Source organism: Tauraco erythrolophus, chromosome 5 (assembly GCF_009769465.1).
Source record: "Tauraco erythrolophus isolate bTauEry1 chromosome 5, bTauEry1.pri, whole genome shotgun sequence".
Taxonomy (NCBI): domain Eukaryota; kingdom Metazoa; phylum Chordata; class Aves; order Musophagiformes; family Musophagidae; genus Tauraco; species Tauraco erythrolophus.
In genome coordinates, this window is record NC_141469.1 from 71,072,459 (window position 1) to 71,088,091 (window position 15,633).

The 15,633-nt window shown below is 38.5% G+C and overlaps 1 protein-coding gene across 1 annotated transcript in view; it reads left to right on the plus strand.

The window, feature by feature from the left end:
* Positions 1–204: 204 nt before the first annotated feature.
* Positions 205–15,633, plus strand: part of FBXW7 (F-box and WD repeat domain containing 7) — a 180,377-nt gene continuing 164,948 nt past the window's right edge. Inside the window, exon 1 of the mRNA XM_086611548.1 lies at positions 205–229. The gene's annotated coding sequence lies outside the window, so the exon portion shown is untranslated. The remainder of the gene's footprint in view (positions 230–15,633) is intronic.

Here is a 15,633-nt window from a genome sequence, read left to right on the forward strand (position 1 = left end):
ACTGTAATTAGCATTTCAGACTTTTTTACATGTGTGCCTACTTGGAGTGCTGTATATTTAGAAAGTGCCTGCTTGGAATGTAGTTTGTAATGTACCAATTGTAATATTCTCCAAAACATTTTAGGTACTTCCTAACTTTTTTTTTTTTTTTACTGAATATCATTCTTCAGTGGGCTATCTGGAGTGAACATATCTCTGTCTGAATTCATTGTTAAAATCCAGGAAGTTGGTGAGTAGAATATTCACCTTGACATGCAATACCTTGTCGATTGTTCTTTCTATGTCGTGTATTTCCCTTTTTATCTAGCTTGGTGAGACTATTGGAATTTCTTACAGTTCCTTGTCTTGACTTAACCTTGATAATTTTCATGTGAGTGAGTTTTGTCACTTTTTTGCTTTCTGGACCATTAGGGAATACGTGAAGTAGTTCTAGTACAGAATCCTGGCCCTTTGCTGTTAACTCTTTTGTGCAAATTCTTAGATGGCTTACTGCTTTTTCTTTTGATGCTTTGGTGCTGGCATCTAAATGCAAATAGTGTTTTCCCCTAACACCACGATTGATTTTACTTAATGGTCTCTTGAGACTTTGGAGGAGGCTTTTTGAAGTCAGTTTTTCAGCAATTTCTCCTTAGTTAACTATTGTTGTTATAAGAGTCTGCTCGCCTAAAAAAAGCATAGTTTCCTTTCCAGAAACCATGCTGTGTATATTCTGATATAAACCTGTGTATGTTTTACAATAGTATTCTCTAAACAATTGTTTCAGCTAGCCTGCTGATGCATGCAAGGCTTGTTTGTTTGTAATGTGCTAAATTGTATTTACTGGCTTTTTAAAATGTAGGTAAGTACTGTGTTTTCTCACATTCTAATACTAGATATTTTTAGTAGGAAGTCAGTGTCGTTTTTAAAAATATTTACAAATTAATTTCTTTCTCTTGCTCCTCTGATATAGCCCAGTTCTGATTTCTGCTAATAAAATGAGAAAATGCAAAAGTACTAGATTTTCTCCAAATGAGGTGTTAATGGTTTAGGTTTGTTAGGTCTGTTCCACTCTCCCAAATTGTATAGTGGAGTGCTGGCAGCTGAGCAATGTGTGCACTCAGGTAGTCTTTCTTAGACTTTGAATTTAGGATGTAGGAGGTCTTGAATTTGGATGACAGAAACACTGCGAGATGTGCCATGGAGCAGGAACAAACAGGAATATGGAAGTCTCCCTAATTAGTGAACAGGCTGACACCTGTGACATGTTCTTCCACCTATTTTTTGTATCCCTTTTCAGGAAGGAAAACAGCCTGCAAACCCAACCCAGAGTGAGTATTTAGCTTTCCTGAGGAGAAAAATGGCAGCCAGGACTGTTCAGTAGTAGACCATTCTGCTGCCCACAAAGAGCTTGCACAGACACAGTGTGTAGGAGGCAAAGCTATGAAACTGCTGTAGGTGTTTTGGTGGACAATAATCCATAATGTTGTTCCACTAGAGAGGTGTAATAACTTTTTAACTAATATTTTGAATGAAACGTCAAGCTCATTAAAACATTCAAATTTAATGTATTTTCATCAAGCTGCCAGTTTTGGGAGGGAGATCCAAACATTAGAATACTTTTTCTATATTTTAATTGGAATGTTCTGGTTTAAAATGTATTTATTAAATAATTTTAAAACAGAAGAATTGCCGTACTGGATCACACTGACATTCTGTCTACCCTAGTATCCTGCATCTGATAGCAGCCATAAAAGAGAAACTTGTGTACGGGAACCCAGAAGTCCCCTAATTATTCACATGACCCATTTCAAAAGCATCTGTAAGTGGATGCATGGGGAACATGGAGAACAGGATAAGTGTTAGATGCTTTTCTTTTAGTGCTTGCTTTCCAGCTACTTTCAGCTCACAGAATCTCTGAGCCAGAGATTGTTTCTGTTTATTCAGAAACTCTTGAATGATTTATCTTCTGTGAGCTTGTCTAGTTTCTCCTTGAAACCATGTAAATTTTTCATCTCCGCTGCTGTAGTGGTTTTGCCCAGCTGGCAACTAGACACCATGCAGCCGCTTGCTGCATGAAAAGTCTAATAAAAGTCGAGATAAGAACAGGAAGGGATCACCCACCAACCATGGCCCTGGGCAAAACAGAATTGACTTGGCGACAAATCAATTTTAATTCCTTACCAGTTCATTCAGAGAGGCTAATGAGAAACAAAGCCAGATATTAAAAACATCTTCCCCCACCCCTCCCTTCTTCCCAGCTGTATCTCCTCCCTGCCCGCAGTGCAGGGGGACAGGGAATGGGGGTTGTGGTCAGTTTGTCACATGTTTCTGTTGCTCCTTCCTTAGCAGCAGGGGGGATTCCTTACCCTCTTCCCTTGCTCTAGCGTGGAGTCCCTTCCCACGGGAGACAGTTCTCCACAAACTTCTCCAATGTGAGTCCTTCCTGTGGAATCCAGTCCTTACCCATCAGACTCTTTGAGCGTGGGCTTCTCCCATGGAGTAACGGCTTCTTACGGCGCAGCCACCCTCCCTGATGGCCTTTTGGTTCTCCATGGACTACAGATGCATCTCTGCTCCACCATCAGTTTCCAGCAGTGTGTAGTCCCTTCCTACAGGAAACAGTTGTCTAAGAACTCCTTTAGACGCAGGCATCTCTGCTTCCATGTAGGGTCACTTGCCTCTGGCATAGCCTCTCAAAATTGAGCTCTTTGGTCCAAAAGAGACCATTTTTCAGGTGCTAGTTCTTATATACTTAAGTAATTTTTGGAGGGTGCTGGTTGATGAGAAGCTCAACATGAGCCAGCAATGTGTGCTTGCAGCCCAGAAAGCCAACCATATCCTGGGCTGCATCCAAAGAAGCGTGGCCAGCAGGTCGAGGGAGGTGATTCTGCCCCTCTACTCTGCTCTTGTGTGACCCCACCTTGAGTACTGTGTTCAGCTCTGGGGTCTCCAACATAAGAAGGATATGGAGCTGTTGAAGCGGGTCCAAAGGAGGGCCACAAAGATAATCCAAGGGCTGGAGCACCTCTCGTATGAAGACAGGCTGAGAGTGTTGGGCTTGTTCAGCCTGGAGAAGAGAAGGCTCTGGGGAGACTTTCTAGCAGCCTTCTAGTACCTAAAGAGGGCGTACAAGAAAGCTGGAGAGGGACCTTTTACAAGAGTGTGTAGTGATGGGACAACGGACAATGGCTCTAAACTGAAAGAGGGGAGATTTAGATTAGATATAAGGAAGAAATTTTTTACATTGAGGGTGATGAAGCACTGGAACAGGTTGCCCAGAGAAGTTGTGGATGCCCCATCCCTGGAAGTGTTCAAGGCCAGGTTGGATGAGGCTTTGAGTAACCTGGTCTAGTGGAAGGTGTCCCTGCCTGTGGCAGGGGTTTTGGAACTAGGTGATCTTTAAGGTCCCTTCCAACTGAAACCATTTCATGATTCTATGAGTCTATAACTTTTGCTGTACGCAAACTGCGCATCTGTAAGACAGATAATAACTTACAGTGCGCATCTGTAAGACAGATTTTTCTTCACTAACTGCTTGATTTTTTTTAATTGAAAAGAGGTGCTATTTGGGCACCAGTGCTTACTAGTCTTTCAGGATAGAAGTCAACCCTAGGAATAGCAACTGCAACTGAAGTTTAGGCTATAGGGAGGATGTTTACTGAAGAATTGCTTGACCCTGTGGAAAAGACAGGTACTAAAGTAAGGATGTGGAATTCTCGTCTGGGTCTCCAGGAAATGGCAATTCCTGTGTAGCTGTTCCTGTGGACATCTTTTTAATGTGGTTAGAATATTAGCTTAGCATTGCCAGCTTCCGTATTTTAATTATCATCATATATATGAGTAGTTTTGTGTAGAAAAGTAGATTTAGTCCTTATTGTTTTTCTGTAAACCTCTAAAACCTTTATTTAACGGAGTGATTTGTGAAAGATAAATGTATGAGAAATAGATTCTGCAAGCTATATCTTGAGGTCTCATTAAGGTTTTAATGGTGTGTAACTTAAAGTATTTCTTTAAAAGCTGATTTTAAATAATAATAATAGGGGTTTTTTTTTTGTCAAATTGATTGCTATCATAGACAAATCTGAAGACACTTGTGATGCATTTTAACTCGGTTAATTTTCTGTTGCCACTACTGATAGGCTGTCATATCAGTTCTAGTGGAGTGCTGGTGAAGATAGATAAATGAAATTTAGGTCTGATTCTGCAGTCATTGGATTATACACTTAAATTTGATCATAAGAATGCCTATGGAAAGCTAAGTGTCTGCATAAACGTTTGCTGCATCAATAGCTACAAGTGTAAATTTGTCAAACTTCTTAGTGACGTACTTTTGTTGCCTCAGAACAAAACCGATTGCCAGTTTTTCATTAATAATACAATCTAAAAACTATGGGGAACTTTTCATTAATCTAAGCTTGCGTTTATTTATTTGGAAGAGCAGGAAGTTAATCTTTGAAGAGCAGAATTTTTCAAGTACGCTTAAGTCATTTAGGAGCATAAATTCCATTGACTTTGTACTGTGAGAGGAGTAGCAAACGGAAAAGTGCAGTTGATCACAAATACCAGGCAGTATATTGCATTATGGAGGTCTCATTTTCGTATGAATCTTCTAAATCCTAAATAAACATCTGACTAAAATTTTTGAAAGACTTGGTCAGTATGGGTAAAGAGAATTAGCAAAATGTGAGTTCAGAACTTAATTAGGAAAGCATTATATTTAAACTTATTTTTAATCACTGTTTAGAAGTCAAGTTTGTTCGCTCTCAAGGAGGATATAGGAGACATGTTGTGTAACTCTCTCTTTAGAATCAACGTCTTTGCAATAGTTATTGTAGTGCTGTTTTCTTTGCCAGCACATCAATGGTGCAATAGTAGGCAAAACACTTCAAAGTCCAAGAAAAGCTTTAAGTGAAAACCTTAGAAGGTGGTTGAAACTTTACAATTAAGTAAAATTACCGGTCCGTTTTTGCTGTGAAATGTGAGGTGGGTTGTTTGCTTCTTGACTGCTCATTGATTAACTATTTTTTTAGCAGTAGCTAGGAAGACTGCAATACTTGTTGTACGACTCCTGTTTGAGCTATCAGTTGTTGTTCTGTGCCTTATCAGGCTGCTTGACAACTGTTTAATTGAAAAGTTTCACATGCTATTAACGTGTTATTGTTAGAATAAGCACTTAATTCCAGAAGGAGGATATAATCTCATGGCTTGATAGTGAGAGTCACAGTGTTGGGGGAGGGATGCTATCACTGTCCTAGATAGCAGACTTGTTTATTTTATAAATACAGATTTTTTTTTTTTTTCTAAATAGCAAAGGACAGAACCTTGGCTAATTGTAAATATCTCTGAATGGGGACAAATATTTTACTGTCATTCTGTTACAAGAACTTTCACTGAGAATTGAAATGCTACGTCCAGTATAACAAATAGAAATCTTGTCCCTGAGAAATTGAAGTAATATGGATGAAACTTGCTATTTATTTTTGCTTGGGTAGTTTTGCATATAAAAAAACCCCCAGTATTTAGCACTGTGCTTGACAAAAAGCAGCAGATGACGAATGGTAGCAGAAGCATGATTTCAGATTGCTTCTGTACTGGCTAGGGTATACTAGGACAAGGGGTGTTACACTGTTAAATATGAGTACGAACGTTTATTTCCTCAGATCTTCTTTTGCTTTATTGTCTGTGTTAACGTTGTTACTCAGCTACAATATTTGTATGTTACTCCTGGTAAAAATGTCTTTCACACATTCTAAATACAGTGGTTTAGAGGAACTATAGCTGCCTGGCTTTTTTGCTTAGCTGATGGGGACTAGATGGAAAGATGCCTTTTTTTTTTTTTTTTTTTTTGGTGGGGGGCTAAGTCTCTAATCACAGAATAATGGAGCTGACTTGTTAACAAAGCAAGTTTAGAAATTGTGAGTAAGGGGGACACTTCATTTTAATTCTTTCAAGAATTGCTGATATTGTACAGCTGAAGTTACTAGGGCAAAAATACTGATCTTTCTTGGAGGAAGTTTGTGGCCATAGTCATGTTAGAGCTGTTTATCAAGAATAGTTGCAAAAAAACCCCACACAACACCACTGAGCACTGGGGAATTAAGTGCAAGCTTGTCTGCTTCAGTTTAATTGAAAGCAATGGACACAAGTACTTACAGCAGTTTTGGACTTTGCTCATTACAGCTTCTCATTTCTTTTATTTGTCAAATCCAAATGAATCTTTGGATCCAAACTGAGTGCATCCATTGAGTGGTTTTGTTGTACAGAATTATGGTGCTTGCTTTATTATAGGTTATCGGTGTTGCATAGGAAACTTTGCATAAGTCCTTAATATGATAAATTCGAGCTTTTGGCTACCTTCAGCAAGAACCCTAAACTTTTCTGTAGATGAATAGGCATGAAAGTTTGCATTTCACTTACTATCTTTCAAAAAGTCAATGCTAAGGTTTTTTGTTATCAGTTTAAGGAAGTGGAGAAGGTAACAGATTTTAGAACTTTTGAGTTAGTGATTTTTAAGAAAGCATAGTTAAATACATTCTGTGAGGTTTCTGATGTTTCATAGACTAACAAAAGGTTGCTTTATTAGTAGCTTTAATGAACAAATCGCTTTATTGGCTTAGACATACTGGTTGCTTTGTCGGTCCAAACAGCTATGGGTTCTTGTTTCAATTCACCATTGTGCTGGAGTAGAGAAGTGATAGCCATTGACCTTCTGTTAAAGCACAATAAAAAGTTTTTTGTGAAGAAGGAAAGTGTGCAGGGAAAAGAGCAATGCGGTTCTCTGACGTGAGTTCAGCAATGTAAAAATCAAGAGACTGTGCACCTCTCCTCTTGCTTTTCTTTCTAGGTGGCTCAGTATAGTGAACCACCTGAAACAAGAAAAGGCAAGACTGACTTCTAGAAGGCTGTTTTTCATGGAACCTGTGTTTAAAGTAAGAAGGTATTTGTATTGTAGCTGTAAGGATGCATATCAAGTAGGTACTTACATAGTTCTGAATGGGAAGTGTGTTAGTTGTAAAAAAAATTATTTTTTATTATTGATTGTCTGGTTCGTTTTATTGATTAACACACATGACAACTGCAGCCTTTGATTGGATTAAGTGACCATACTTTATTTCTTGAATGACTTCCAAAGAACTTGTTTAAATGAGTGAATAGTATTTTTCTTTTTCCTGGCTGTATGGGTAAGGCAGAGAAAATTTGTTACATGGTTTAGACTTTTGTTAATGATAATAATTAATTCTCAAAGTTGATGTCTGTGTAATGAAAGGATGCTAAATCTGGTGGGATGACATTGCAATCCTCCAGCTCATTTTTGGAGTTATCAGATTGCTTTAAAAACTTACCATTTTACTTGTAAAACATGAGCGTCTTCCTGTGAGTAAAATAATGAGGCTGGGAATTGAGATAGATTTGCCAAATGTATTTACATTACATAACACGTGAAGTTATAATCATGATTAAAAGGATTAGGAACACTCTTTTTAATGAAAGCACTGTACGAGAACGATTTACCGTTCTCTGCAAATACTTTTTTTTCTTAGAGTGGAGGAGTAAAATGCAGCTCAGATGTTCTGTAGCTGGCTGGTTTCTGGTTTGCAGATTTGCACTGGAGCACTTGTCATTTGGTGGGAGCAGCTGCTGGAATATATTTTACACTTTAGTTCTACTTTGAGTTTTGTTGTAGGGATTGTGTTGTATGCTTGGTGGTTATGATGCGTTGGGCCTAGTTCATAGTGGTGTCTCTATTTGTGTTACAATGAAGTTTTTGAATTACTGTTTTTCTTATGGAGCAGTTTCATGCCCTAATGCATTCCTAATTCCTCAGGAAAGCAAGTTTTCCCTGAGACAATTTCTTGGAGAAAATTATGACAAGCAGTGAAGCTGTCCTTGCATAAATTTATATATTTCATTTTTGAGACAGTTATTCCCTATAGACTTGTTTTTGAAGTTAGGAATGGTATTGGGTGAGCTCATAGGTGAATACATTGAGGAGAAGCAGCGCACTGAGAGTGTGTTCAGCCTCTGCATTGCCGATCCTGTTCAGAGAGGAGCTGGCTTGCTATCGTGCTCTGGTTAGCAGCTATAGCTTACCAGAGCTATTTAGAGGAAGTATCTTTTGACTTTCTTTAGCCAGAGTGTCATTAATGTAAAATTTGCATGGCTTTGCATAGAGGAAACTTAAAGGAGGAAAGCACGTTTTTTCATTGGCCCTGTATGCAGTGCCCTCTTTCCTACCTCTTCTGGTTACTGCCTTCCCTGCTTTTCATCCTTCTCTCTGTGGTCTTTCAGCATGTGCTAGGAGGTTTGTTTTGCTCTCTAGTGCATTCTTTTCTTGGCGCTATCTCCTCCTGCCTGCAGTTTTTTTCTTCTCCTCCCTTGTTGGTTCAGTTCTGCCCTCCCAGCCTTGTTTTATATTTTAATGCTGTTTCAGTAGCTTTGTACGTCTTCAGAATACTTGGGTTTTCCCTTGTGGGCCTAAAAAGTGACCTGAGTCAGCCCTGATTTTTTGAAGGAAACACCTCTTCCAGAGGCTATGTTAGCACCCCGTCCTGCCAGAAACGCTCAGTTGTTCCTCAGCAAATCTATGCTTGCCACTGACTTTGTACCTTAGCTCCCTGATATACAAAATTAAAAGGTAAATTATGCCTTCAGAATTGTTTAGAATCAATTAAGGCATCTGAGGTTTTTGACATTATATTGCTTACTCTAAAAATCCTGTAGAAGGTAGTCAACGTGGAAATTTAGTTCAGAGGCAGCAGTTGGCTAAACATGATTCGTATTTCTAAATTCTTAATGTCCAAAGTATTGTTATGAGTAATGGAATGGAAGAGATTGTGTGGCTTTGAATAATACTTTTTAACCCTTTGTCTTAATATGTGGAAACTTGTGTTTTAACACTCTGCTGTTGGGGAACTGGTTTTGAGGTTGTGTTGATATTATAATGACTGCACACCATCTGTAACTTGAGTATGTGATGGCAACTTATGCCAGCTGTACATGTCAAAGAAAACTGGTAATTCTGGTGCAGTTTTCATTGCAAAGATAGATTAAATAAAGATAAAGAAATAAAACAAATTGCAGAATTCTAGCTGTCCAGAGCTCTGCTGCGGTTAGCTTTTTCATTATACATTTTTTCATCAATATCAACTTCGTAAACATCCATCTCGATAACAAATGGCAGCCCACAAACTGCCTGTATTGAAGAAAGAAGACACAACTAACATCTGTTTTAAAATGAGCAACCATTTGCAACATACAATGAAATGTATACTGTTTAGCCCTTAGATATCACTGCATCTGCAATAAGGAGATTGCATTTGATGTTAATCTTTCAAAATATATACCTCAGAGCACTATTCCTCTAGAGAAGTAGTAAAATCTTTGAATACCATGCAAGAACTTGTTGTAATACTAGAAAAGTCCCTGTAGTGGCTTAGCGTTGTACCTTAGGATCTGTACAGAAAATGATTAAATGTTTCCAACTACAATGGAAAATGTATGTGGAAGAAATTTCTCTCTGACCCTCTTCCCTAGCTTTCCAGTAATCCCCTACCATCGAGTTCATGATCAGAACCAAACTTTCTGTAGGTGAATTTGCATCAAATAGTACCACGCCCTGCAAAGCAACAAATGCAAAGCTTGCCAGTGAATCTTCACCATCCTGTGGTAAATATTTGCTCTTCTCCCCACTAAAATCAACAAAATCTGTGGGTCTTACATACTCACACACCAGAATGTAATGTACTCAGCAGTTCACCAAATGTCTTGTGGGAGTAAAGGGAAGGAAAGCAAACAACTGCTAAGCATCCAAATGATCTTAAATCTGTAAATGAGAAAAGGCCTGGCCAATATATTCTTTCAGGCAAGCAAGGTATCAAGAGGAGCTGGGTAGTTGGAGTTTAACCAAGGCGGGCCTAAAGAAACGTTCAGAAGACGAATATAGATCTGTAAGTATGGGATTATGCAGCCCATCATGGCTTCAAGAGAGTGGTATTGTGGCATGGCATAAACTTTCCCACTCCTTTAAGTCTTCAGTATTTTACAGATAAATAGAAAATATCTATTTTGCCCTCCTTGAACGACAAAGGCGTTTTAACTTTTCCCATCTTCCTTGAACAATCTCTCTGCATTCCACAGGTTTTCAGCCACCCCGTATTAATTAACATAGCCCAGACGAAATCAGAGCTCGTATTCTCAACTTGAAATTGTTCTGAATGTTGTCCTGTGTGTCTTTGAAATCTGGAGGTCTTCTGTACCTGGTCTCTTCAGCTATGTCAGTTTAACTAATAGGAGAGACTTTTTGCTTTGTAGTATCAGTGTTTCTAACACTGTTCTCCACACCAAAATTTTAGGGCTTCTGTCTTCATTACTGCCTCGCTAATCGGAAGTTACTTTTAACTTACGTAGCTGCCTTTTTCGTCGGTCCTTTAGGAGTGGAGATGTAGACAGTGCAGTGGCATGGTAGTTGTAAGAACTGAGGTTTCTATTCCTAGCTGCTATCACTTACCCTCTCTGAGATTCTCTTATTTGAGAGCATAACACTTCTTTTTGTGCCTCATGCCCTATAAAATGAGTCTACTTAGCCACATCTCTAAAATGTTTCGAGATCTTTGAGTAAATCCTATTCTGAGTATTTGTTTCAGGGGATCACAGGCTGATGATAGTATAATAATACAGTTTTATGTCTTTGTGGAAAAGAAGCAGCACTAGTAATTCACGATTCTGCATTCCAATGGCAGTCTAACTTCTGTAATAGTCTTACATTAATGTGGTCTTTAACACATGTATAACTATTCATTGTTTAATGGGAGCAGTGGCTTAAAACAGGGTGCTATGAGTTTTACTGGACATGAGGCATTTTAATGAAAATGAGGGTTTACATTAATTGCTTCACTGTTTGTGGAGCTGTTTTAGCAGATGCTAAATTTGTGTCCTGTTGGTATTGTTCAAAACACGTTTAATGAAACATAAATATAGTTTTCCTGTCATGCATGCAATATCCAAGACAGACCCACAAACTCCAAATGAGAAGTTACTCTACTTAATGGTCCACATCTTATGTTTTTTTCACTCTCATGGAAACAGCTTACTGCTATAGTTGCTGCAGTAATCCATAATCCAATAAAGGGGATTTATTTGAGGAGTTGAAGGCAGAGAGACGAAAAAGAATGTCTCTATAGTGCACTGTGGGCAATAGTTATGCTAAAAATAAGACGGAGCTTTTGAATGGCTCCGTGTTTGCCTTTCTCAGTATGTGAGACACTCACACACTAAAGTTCCACAGTAAAATTTTAAGGTATGATTATATCCTTTCTTCTGCTTCTCAAGGAAAAAGACCACACCAACAAACCAAACAATCATCTCCCCAGGCCCAAGTTGTTCTTCCTGTTATTTCAGCTGTCACAAATGCAGGGATAACTGGGCCACTAAAATCCATACAATTGGCCTGCATTAAATATCATATGATATTCAATGAGTGCTGACCCTCCAGCTTTGGTAAGAACTATGTCAGTTCTGTGTACAGCTCTACTGTGATATGCCTAGCACACCTCTAGTAGCATATATGCACAAATGGATGATCTCAAGACTCTTCTGAAATTAAGCGTTGTATAGATCTGTCTCATCTTGAAGCTCACGTGTAATTTACATGTAGTAAAATGTTTGAATTAAAGCCATTCCTGATTGCAAAGAATGCATATGAATGACTTGTACCTGTAGCTGAAGGAGGGCTGGCAGATTCTGCGTGTGGATCTTGAAAGCTTTAAAGGCAAAATTGGAAAAAGGAATGCATTGATGTTTGCTGACGCTGATGAGCTTTTACTGAAAGTTCAATGAGTGGTAGCCTGGTTCCTCCAAGGGTACGCTGACAGGCATTGCTACAAGTTTTCGTGTTGATATCTTATTGCTTGAATTGCATGTTTTTTTCTTTTCCCTCAAAGGAAGCTAAGACCTTGATGTATCTTTCTTTGAGTTCGGTGCTTCATAAAAACTGAATGCATGATCTTAGAACAACATTAATTGTTTTTTGCTAGAGTTTGAAAGGTACAATTATGTGACTCAATCTCTAGAAAGTGAGCTCTGTGGAGTTTTCAACTCTGTGTCAGATACAACAATTTTCATCCCTTTCCCTCTCTTCTGATGTGAAGGCTTTGCCTATAATTTTTAATGCATTTGTAAAGAACTCTGAAGAAGCTTTATCAAAATGCTCAGACTTCTGAGAAAAGATGTTAGTACTTACCTTTCTTCTTTTGAATATGGGTTGACTTCTCAGAGCTGTTAAATGCCCTATCTGGATCTTGTAAATCACTGTAAGATAGACTGTTCAAACTTTATTTGAAAATGTTGCTCCTTTCTCATGTCTGAAATGAGTTCCACAAAATAGCCAAGATGACATGCTGATTTTCAATGCTTGAAAATTTCTGATGCTCAGATCGTCATTTAATGAACTAGTGCTTTACTCTGATTTCTAGTGTACAGTTTAGATGCGAATAATGGTGCTGCACTCAGGGGTAGATAAAAAAATCTGGAAATTGTTTGGTGCGGAGATACACACATATCTTCCTATGGGTCAAATCAATTGGAAATAAGCTTTGAAAAGGATTAAACAAAGATACATGAACTATAGGCCTAAATTTTGGTTTTGTCACCTGCCATCATGTGATACGACCAAGGCCTTGAGCTGTCTACAAAATGCTCGAGCTTGCAAGCTGCAAAGAGAAGCCTGCAGACATCACCAGAGTGTAATCCACAAAGCACTGCCTGCCTGGGACTGGGAACAGCACAGGCTAAAATGCTGTAGGCGTCCGGGAGATCTTGAAGAAAGGTGAGGAGAGGCAAAAAGTGCCTCTAGCAAGCTTGTCTCAGTTTGAGTCCATGTTCTAGGGAGCAGTGAAGGGCAGAGGGAGCTTGACACATCCCTCCGGGTTGGATACAGCAGTAGCTAGCAGGCAGATCCGTGTTCTGTCCTGCAACTCCTCATTCCTCTCTCAGCTGGCAGTGGACTCGTTGCTTCTAAAAATAGTACATGTTACAGATGCTCTTGTTACCACTGCATGAGGGAACGGGATCCTTCTGCTTTGTGTGGGTAGAATTACAGTCCCTGAACACGAGCAGAAGCAGAGCTGCAGGAACCCACACCTCAGTGGACACTGGTGTCTGGAGCACCTGAGTCTGCTTCTGGTGCTCATCAACTGGCTTACATATTGTTTCTTCTAAGTGTAGGGTTTGCAGGTCTTCAAATGCTGTTATGCTAATCTAAACAGCAGCCAGCAGCAGGGTCTAGCACGCAGTATGCCGTTAGAAAGAATTGACTCTTTTCCTTTATTTCATGTTTGAGAATTTGCATAAAGGACATTCAGATTTTTGGGAGGAAATACTCCTCAGATTAGATTGTTAAAGTAGAATTCTTTTAGCAAAGACAGTCTTCTTTTTTTAACTGACTTTAAATTGACCAATTCTGTTTCATTTTTACCCTTACCTTTTTATGCTTTGCTATTTAAGTGGCGGATACTGGGAGAGAGTACTATATCCCATATAAGTTTTAATTATTTTCTGTTTGTTCATTTTGAGCGCTGCTATTTTATGAAGTCAGACAAAATGTTTTGTTAGCAATCAAATGGGAAGTATAAAGCAAAAAGCCCTTCCTGCTCTAATAAATGCTTCTGTTATTCTTTCTTATTAGTGAGATAGAATTTTATGTCATGGGCCAAACTTGAGTTGATAGCCAAGCTGGAAATGATGATAATAATGTCTCAGTTGTGGGAAATGGATAAGGTTACTGATAAACTTCTTGTTTTGAAAGGTGCCTGATGTCTTCTTGAGAGTAGTTTGTCTTTTCTTAGTTTAGACTTAACGGCTTTGCTAACTCTTATAGTAATACTTTGTCTCCCCCCCCTTTTTTTTCTGTTGTGAGATTGGAATTTAGTATTATACTGATAATATGATACCTCAAACTGCTGGAAATTGCTGACATGGGTTATAGAGAATTAAATTTTATCCAGGTAAAACAGGAGGATACATGTAATGAATGCAATATTTATTTTCCTGTTTAAATACTACTATCATAAAAATATTTAGATGACCACAGAACTTGAAAGATCTTGCAGGATAATTTAACAATACTGCATACGAATCTGGATGCAGACATAGATTTAGCTGTTAATCTGAATCTCTCAATTTACTAGAGTGTTGCACAAAAAACTGGCTGGCTGTATGCAAGTTACTGAGAACCCGAGACATGCTCTCATTGAGAGTTGTTTCAAAGTTGTCCTGAGAATTGTCTGCCTATCCAGTACCTTGTGGTAATTCACTCTTAATGTAACAAAGACCTGGATCAACTGAGCTTACATGTGTGAGGAATCATATATGTATAGATGGATGGACCAATTGCTTCAAAGGGCTTCACTGAATTCTGGGTATACAGAAGAATGACAGGTAGGGTGCTGTAGTCCAGAGTACTTAAGCTATTTGTGTGTCTCACAGCTAGCTACTCATCCATATTGAGTATGGAGCATTGTTAAATGCCTTTGGTACAGACTCTTATCCTAGACTATACTGGGGAATTTTGTAATGTTTCTCCACTTCAGTGATGTTCTGCTTGCAGAAAAGCAAAATTTATTCTATCTGCTGGTACAAGGTAAGTAAACAGAATTGCTAGTTTTCTGTACCTGATGCTAAAATTAGATTGACTGTTCAAAGAATTTGAAAGACCCCAGGGTCTGTTAAGAGTTGCTTTGACACAGTATTCTTTAATCTTATGCAAGCTAAACCAAACAGAAAATAAAATTGCAAACCTTCCTTAATATGATTGCTAGGCGCTTCAGCTGTTTCAGTAGAAGACTTGGCATCCTATCTCTTTTAACCCAGCAAATTTCCATTACTGTAAATTTAGCTGCCTTTCTGTAGATATCTGCATCTATGTTGCTCTGTGAGGGTTTTTCTTTGTACATCATCAGCTGAAAATAGGTATGGAGAGTACTGCCTTAGAACAGTAACCGAGAATAAGCTGTTCTAACTTTACGTACCTAATTTAATGGCATGTAAACCATTAAAAGACTGATGTACAAGGTCAGTAATAAGTTTTTGCCAATGCAGTAGTTTTTCTTTAGTCTGAGAGAAGATAATGTTATGTTACATTCATTACCCCTGCCAGGAGAGGTGAAAGCATCATTGAAAAAATGCCTTGCCATTTCTGTTTACTCTTCCAATTGCAAAACAGAATTGTTGTGTGAGTAGCTTGATTCACTGGGCTGGAACTGTTTGAGGTTATCGTGGATTACTAATGGGATTTATTGTGTCCTGAAAAGTTAGTTATTCCAATGCTTATAAAAAATTCAAAGAAAAATAAAAATCCTCTACAGCCAAGGTGTCATTGGTGGTAGTTTCAGACATATGCTAGGAGAATGAACCCTTGATGGGATCAAAAGATCAACGTTAAATGCTCTGTTAATGGCCTATTAATGTTTTGTATTTTCTTTGTGTGAAGTTGCATAGGATTACTTCTTCTTTCTCCCTCAGTTAATGGATTAAGCAGGGACTTCACTAAGGCTGTTGAAACTGTCTTACAGAAAATACACAGATTACTTTGTAGGCTGTTTTGTTGCTTAATATTTCTACCAAAGTCGTCCTAATCACATCAACATCTGTAAGCATGCA